This window comes from Bombina bombina, chromosome 1, assembly GCF_027579735.1.
Source record: "Bombina bombina isolate aBomBom1 chromosome 1, aBomBom1.pri, whole genome shotgun sequence".
NCBI classification, from domain to species: domain Eukaryota; kingdom Metazoa; phylum Chordata; class Amphibia; order Anura; family Bombinatoridae; genus Bombina; species Bombina bombina.
The window spans coordinates 381,025,661-381,032,717 of NC_069499.1; the positions used below are offsets into that span (position 1 = coordinate 381,025,661).

General features: G+C 38.2%; 1 protein-coding gene across 1 annotated transcript in view; it reads left to right on the top strand.

Moving 5' to 3' along the window:
- ARHGAP15 (Rho GTPase activating protein 15) overlaps positions 1-7,057 on the top strand; it is a 1,708,250-nt gene that overhangs the window by 893,255 nt on the left and 807,938 nt on the right. The window lies entirely within an intron of this gene.

Consider the following 7,057-nt stretch of genomic DNA (forward strand, 5'->3'; position numbering starts at 1 on the left):
TATGCCGAAACTTACATCTGGGGTTTGCTATGTCTCTCATTCAGAGAGGGATTGCCTGGTATTTTGGGGTGGACTGTACAGTTTAGTCAGGATCAGACTGATATACTTCAGGAAAGTTATTCTCTGTGTGTGGCACATGCTCAGCAAAAGAGGCTGGTTTTCAAGTGGTAACTAGTCATAGAACAAGCGATTATGCTATTACTCCTTCCCTGGTTGAGCGCTTCTCACTTTTAGCTTATACAAATTCTTACCCTTGGGGAAGTCTCCCTAAGGATGATGAGGGAAATCAGATGTGGACCTGCTGCCCAATGTGTCAAGATGGATATGGCTGCACCTCACTATCGAACCCACAAGTCGAAATGTATGTCTAACGTATGTCTGGTGTTTGCCATGTCTCTCATTCAGAGAGTGATTGCCTGGTATTTCAGGACTGTACTGTACTGTTTAGTCAATATCAGACTGATATACTTCAGGAAAGTTCTTCTCTTTGTATAGAGGCTGTTTCTGGGGTGATAACAAGCCATAGAACAAGCGGTTACGCTATTGTTGTTCCCAGGTTGAGCGCTTCTCTCTTTTTGTGTATTCAAATGATGACCTTGTTAAGAGTGATGTGGGAAACCAAACGTGAACCTGTTGCCCAATGTGTCATGAGGCTGCACCTCACTGACGATGCTCATACTAAGCTGAAACATAGTCTGGGGTTGGCTATGTGTCTCATTCAGAGAGGGATTGCCTGGTAATTAGGGGCTAGACTGTACTGTTTAGTCAATATCCGACTGATATACTTCAGGAAAGTTCTTCTCTGGCTTTTTTTATTTTATGGGCAAAAGGGCCATATTCACTTTAGGGCGCTGCCCTACTAAATGTCCTTCTAAGGGCAAAGATCAACCAAATGCCCCTTTTGAATGCAACCTTTTTTTAGGATAGTTTTTTTTTTTTTACTTTTCAGTGCAACATTTTTTTAGGATATTTTTGTTTTAATTTAGTTTTTTTTTTAGAATAGTTTTTTTTTATATGGGCAAAATAACTATACTCACTTTAGGGCACTGGCCTACCAAATGCCCTTCTAAGGGAACTGTCCTACCAAATGCCCTTCTAAGGGAACTGTCCTACCAAATGCCCTTCTAAGGGAACTGTCCTACCAAATGCCCTTCTAAGGGAACTGTCCTACCAAATGCCCTTCTAAGGGAACTGTCCTACCAAATGTCCTTCTAAGGGAACTGTCCTACCAAATGCCCTTCTAAGGGAACTGTCCTACCAAATGCCCTTCTAAGGGAACTGTCCTACCAAATGCCCTTCTTAGGGAACTGTCCTACCAAATGTCCTTCTAAGGGAACTGTCCTACCAAATGCCCTTCTAAGGGAACTGTCCTACCAAATGCCCTTCTAAGGGAACTGTCCTACCAAATGCCCTTCTAAGGGAACTGTCCTACCAAATGTCCTTCTAAGGGAAATGCCCAAACAAAAAAACCTTTTCAGGACTCCCTTTTTTTTAGGTTAGGTTTTTTTTGTTTAATTTATGTTTTTTTAAAAAAAAAATATTACTTTTTTATTTTCTTGAAAAAAGAACTATATTCACTTTAGGGCACTGCCCTACCAAATGCCCTTCTATGTACAATTACCTACCAAATGCCCTTATCAGGGCGTTTGTTGGAGTAGTTTTTTAAGGTAGGCTTTTTGCTAGGGTGGCAGGGGGTTACTTTGGTTTTAGGATTTTTGTGTCAAGTAAAAGAGCTTAATCACTTTTGGGCAATTCCTTACAAAATGCCCTTTTAAAGGCAATTTTTTAGAGTAGGTTTTAGTGCTGTCATAGGCTTTTTTTATTTTCCAGTGGGGTTTTGTTTTAAGGAGACTTGGTTTTAGGATAGGCATAACTGTTTTTTTGTTTTGTTTTTTGTTAATACTTTTTTTTTTTTGTAATGTGTTTTTTTGTGTGTGGAATTTTTTGTGTCTTTATTTTTTATAATTTAGGGGGTGTTAGGTTAGGGGTCTTGGGGGGTTAGCTGTTAGGTAATAGACATTGTACACTAGATATTTTGCATAAATGTTTTGTAGATGATCCATTTATATAGCATATCTGTTTTTTTCTAAATGTATAGTTTTGCTTATTTTAAAATAACATTGTGCTGCTTTTCAAACTCCTAACCAAGACCCCAAGGTTTAAATGTATACTGATGTCTACAGACTACTGCTTGCTCCTGTTTGTGTAAGGAGTCTTTTCATATTTAAGGGAGGGGTAGGAGGGAGAGTCTGCTCCTCCGGCTTTTTAAGCCCATTTCAGTGGGTGTCCCAGCCTAACCTTATCAACAGTGCTAAATTTGGATTTATATCAGTATCTGTGCATATTATTCTTTATATTAGGTTCAATCACAGGCAGTTATATTAAAATTGGTGTATAATGTCCCTTTAAGTAGTGTAGGGTTAGTATGCATGGGGGTTTGTGGTGATTTAAGGGGTTAATAAGTTTGGTGTTGTTTGCATTGGGGGTTGTGGCAGTTTAGGAGAAAAAAGGTTAGGGGAATGTTTGCGATGGGGGTTATGGCAGTATAGGGGTTAAATAGTGTAGGGGTAGTTTGCGGTGGGGGTTATGTGGGTTAAGGGGCTAATAGGTAAGGAAGATTATTGTGGTGGTCTATTGGTGGTTTAAAGGTTACTAGGCCAGGGGTGCATTCATTGCGGTTTTGGGCGGTTTAAGGGTTAAGTAGTGTAGGGGTAAATTGCAGTTGGAGGTATGGTGGTAAAGAGGTTACTAGGTTAGAATGTTTATTGTGGTGGGCTATTGGCTGTATAGTGGTTAATAGTTTAGGAAGTTTATTGTGGTGGGCTATTGGTGATTTGGGGCTAAGTAGTTTAGTTTGCAGAGGTGGGTTATGTTGGTTTATGGGTGCATAGGTATATTTATTAGGCTTGGTGATTAATATTTAAAAGGAATCCTTTACTTTACATATCCAATGTCGGTGCCATTACTGCTTGGAACATTGTGCCAGCATCGCAACCCATTGCAATGCTTAGTAAAATGCCTCTCAGCAAGGGTGTCTAATGTCTGCACTTTTTAATATTTTGTTGGCTTTCTCAACATCCCTTTTGAATATATTACTGGCTTGCAGCATTTCTGATCATCAGGGCATTAAGGGTGATGCGAAAAACCAGACGTGGACCCTTTGCCCAATGTGCCTAGAGGAATTTGGCTGCACCTCACTGAAAAGGCGTCCAATAAGCCAAAACATACATCTGGGATTTGCTATGTCTCTTGTTCAAAGAGGGATTGCCTTGTATTTTTGGGCTGGACTGTACTTTTTAGTCAGTATCAGCCTGATATACTTAAGGAAAATTATTCTCTATGTATGGCACATACTGGGCAAAAGAGGCTACTTCTGGGGTGGTAACAAAGGCTATAGATCACTCACACTCAGAAGCTTCAGGGAGCATAGATGATATGGTAGTTGTGTCTTAGGCGGGTCCTCCAAAGGCTGAGTAGGCATGAGTTGTCATGGCCTCTCGTCTCCCTCCTTTCTCCCACCCCCTTCCTACATCCTTCCATTAATGTTTTTTACTCCCACTAGTCCCCAACATCCTTGGCTGTAGCAGCATTAAGGCACTGCCTATGAGTGTGAATTCTCAAGTGATAGGCTAAAGAGGGGAGCGCATTTTAAGTCTCACCTCATGAAAGCCTTAGGCCAGTCCTGTCAACAGGACAATATGTTTCATACCATTTTGGCTATATTTTAAAATTTTAAAGCCACTGCGGTTTGGTCCTTTGTATAAGAAAGCATTTTTTTTAGAGTTCCAAAATTTACAGCATATTTTGTTTTTCTTTCAAAGTTGCATTACATATCCTTTACAAAAACTGTGACTGAATAAATTAACCTGAATTCTAAGAATAGGGTGGAAAATGAGGTAACGTGGTTTAAAGAGACACTGTCAAATACTGTAAAAATGTTTTCCCCTTAAAGGGATACTGAACCTATTTTTTTTCTTTCATAATTCAGATAGAGTATGCCATTTTAAGCAACTTTCTAATTTACTCCTATTATAATTTTTTATTGGTTCTCTTGGTATCTTTATTTGAAAAAGCAGGAATGTAAGCTTACAAGCCGCCCCATTTTTGGTTCAGCATCCTGGATAGCGCTTGCTGATTGGTAGAGACATTTAGATAAATAATTTTACATTACGTATTTCATTCAATCACAATTGTAAACCTGTTTTTAAAGGTATAAATCCAAAAAACTTCCCTCCTACTAAGGGCCAAAGATCTATCTGCCCCTTGTGGCCCAACTGTCACATGTTCAATGCCTTGAAAGCTAAAGGCATTATTCTTACAGTTATGCCTAGCAAAATGTTTAGCCATTGGAGTTTTAAGAATTTCTGCCTCCAGGGACAGCAGATGCTCCCTAATCATATACTTTAACATTCTAGACGTAAACCCTACATAATGAAAATTGCAAATATTGCAAGTAATTAAATATAAAACATATGTTTTATTACAATTAATACATTTTTCTTGTGTTGTACATTTTCTTAGTTTGTGTAGACATGAATGTTTTTCCAACCTTTGAGTAACTGCAACATTTGCAAGGTACTCCTCCACACTTAGGAAAAACAGGTTTTAATGAGAGCCACTTTTTATTGCCCCTATGATAAGGGTCTTGTTAAATAAAGTTTTTTTATTACTATATCTCAAATAGTCCCAGATCTATGTGAGATAAAGTTGCATTGACTTGGCACTCCTTGTAAATCTTTATCGCTTTTTAGGATAGGTAGCCATTTTATACCTTCATTTTCAGAATGCGTTTTTTTTTATATATATATATATACTAATAGGGACTCTCTATTAACTGAAAATATATTTTTTGATAGATCATTCAAAAGCACTGGGTCATAACCTGCTAGATTACGAGTCTTGCGTTAGCCTTAAAAAGCAGCATTGAGAGGTCCCAACGCTGCTTTTTAACGTCCGCTGGTATTACGAGTCTGGCAGGTACAGGTATACCGCTCACTTTAATTCCACGACTCGAGCTTACCGCAAATCCTCTTACGTCAATTGCGTATCTTTTCAATGGGACTTGCATAACGCCAGTATTACGAGTCTCCTACCGCATTTAAAAGTCAGTAGTTAAGAGTTTTATGGGCTAACGCCGTAACATAAAACTCTTAACTAAAGTGCTAAAAAGTACACTAACACCCATAAACTACCTATTAACCCCTAAATCGAGGCCCCCTCGCACATCGCAAACACTTAAATAAATTTTTAACCCCTAATCTGCCAACCGGACATCGCCGCCACTTTAATAAATATATTAACTCCTAAACTGCCACACTCCCGACTCACAAACACGAGTTAATTTTTTAACCCCTAATCTGCCGTCCCTAACATGGCCTACACCTACCTACATTTATTAACCCCTAATCTGCCGACCCCAAAGTCGCCGCTACTATATTAAATTTATTAACCCCTAAACCTAAGTCTAACCCTAACTTAAATATAATTTAAAAAAAATAAAATAAAATTACTACAATTAAATAAATGATTCCTATGTAAAACTAAATATTTACCTATAAAATAAACCCTAAGCTAGCTACAATTTAACTAATAGTTACATTGTATCTATCTTAGGGTTTATTTTTATTTTACAGGCAACTTTGTATTTATTTTAACTAGGTAGAATAGTTACTAAATAGTTATTAACTATTTACTAACTACCTAGCTAAAATAAATACAAATTTACCTGTAAAATAAATCCTAACCTAAATTACAACTACACCTAACACTACACTATCATTAAATTAATTTACTAATTTACCTACAATTAACTACAATTAAATAAAATAAACTAAAGTACAAAAAACTCCCCCACTAAATTACAGAAAAAAATAAAATAATTACAACAATTTTAAACTAATTACACCTACTCTAATCCCCTTAATAAAATAAAAAAGCCCCCCAAAATAATAAAAATCCCTACCCTATACTAAATTACAAATAGCCCTTAAAAGAGCTTTTTGCGGGGCATTGCCCCAAAGTAATCAGCTCTTTTACCTGTAAAAAAAAAAAAGACAATACCCCCCCAACATTAAAACCCACCACCCCCACACCCAACCCTACTCTAAAACCCACCCAATCCCCCCTTAATAAAACCTAACACTTACCCCTTGAAGATCACCCTACCTTGAGCCATCTTCACCCAGCCGGGCACAAGTGGTCCTCCAGAGGGGCAGAAGTCTTCATCTGATCTGGCAGAAGAGGACCTCCAGACAGCCAGAAGTCTTCATCCAGACGGCCTCTTCTATCTTCATCCATCCTGAGCAGAGCGGGTCCATCTTGAAGCCAGCCGATGTGGAGCATCCATACAGACCAACGACTACACGACGAATGATGGTTCCTTTAAATGACGTCATCCAAGCTGGCGTCCCTTGAATTCTGATTGGCTGATAGGATTCTATCAGCCAATCGGAATTAAGGTAGGAAAAATCCTATTGGCTGATCGAATCAGCCAATAGGATTGAGCTTGCATTCTATTGGCTGATTGGAACAGCCAATAGAATGTGAGCTCAATCCTATTGGCTGATTGCATCAGCCAATAGGATTTTTCCTACCTTAATTCCGATTGGAATTCAAGGGACGCCATCTTGGATGACATCATTTAAAGGAATCGTCATTCGTCATGTAGTCGTTGGTCTGGATGGATGCTCCATGTCGGCTGGCTTCAAGAGCAAAATTTAGCTCCACATCTCACCTCAATAAGTAAAGGAACACCTCTATTTTATTATATAATCCATAATCAATAAATTGGTACATAGTGAGGGTTCCTGCTCAACTATTCTATAGTTTTAATGGAGGTGATGTACAGGTTAAATTTAACATTGTGGTGTAATTGGTCAAAATGGTTCCTCTGTTAGCTATGTATGGTAATGTAAAACACCTAATAAACAGCTCTGATGAAGTGCCGTAGAGACAGGAAATGAAACAGTTGCAAATCTGTTAGCTGTGCCCTTATTTTGTTTTTATATTTAGAATCCTATAAAATTGATATTTTAAACAAGGTAATATATAACCCCCC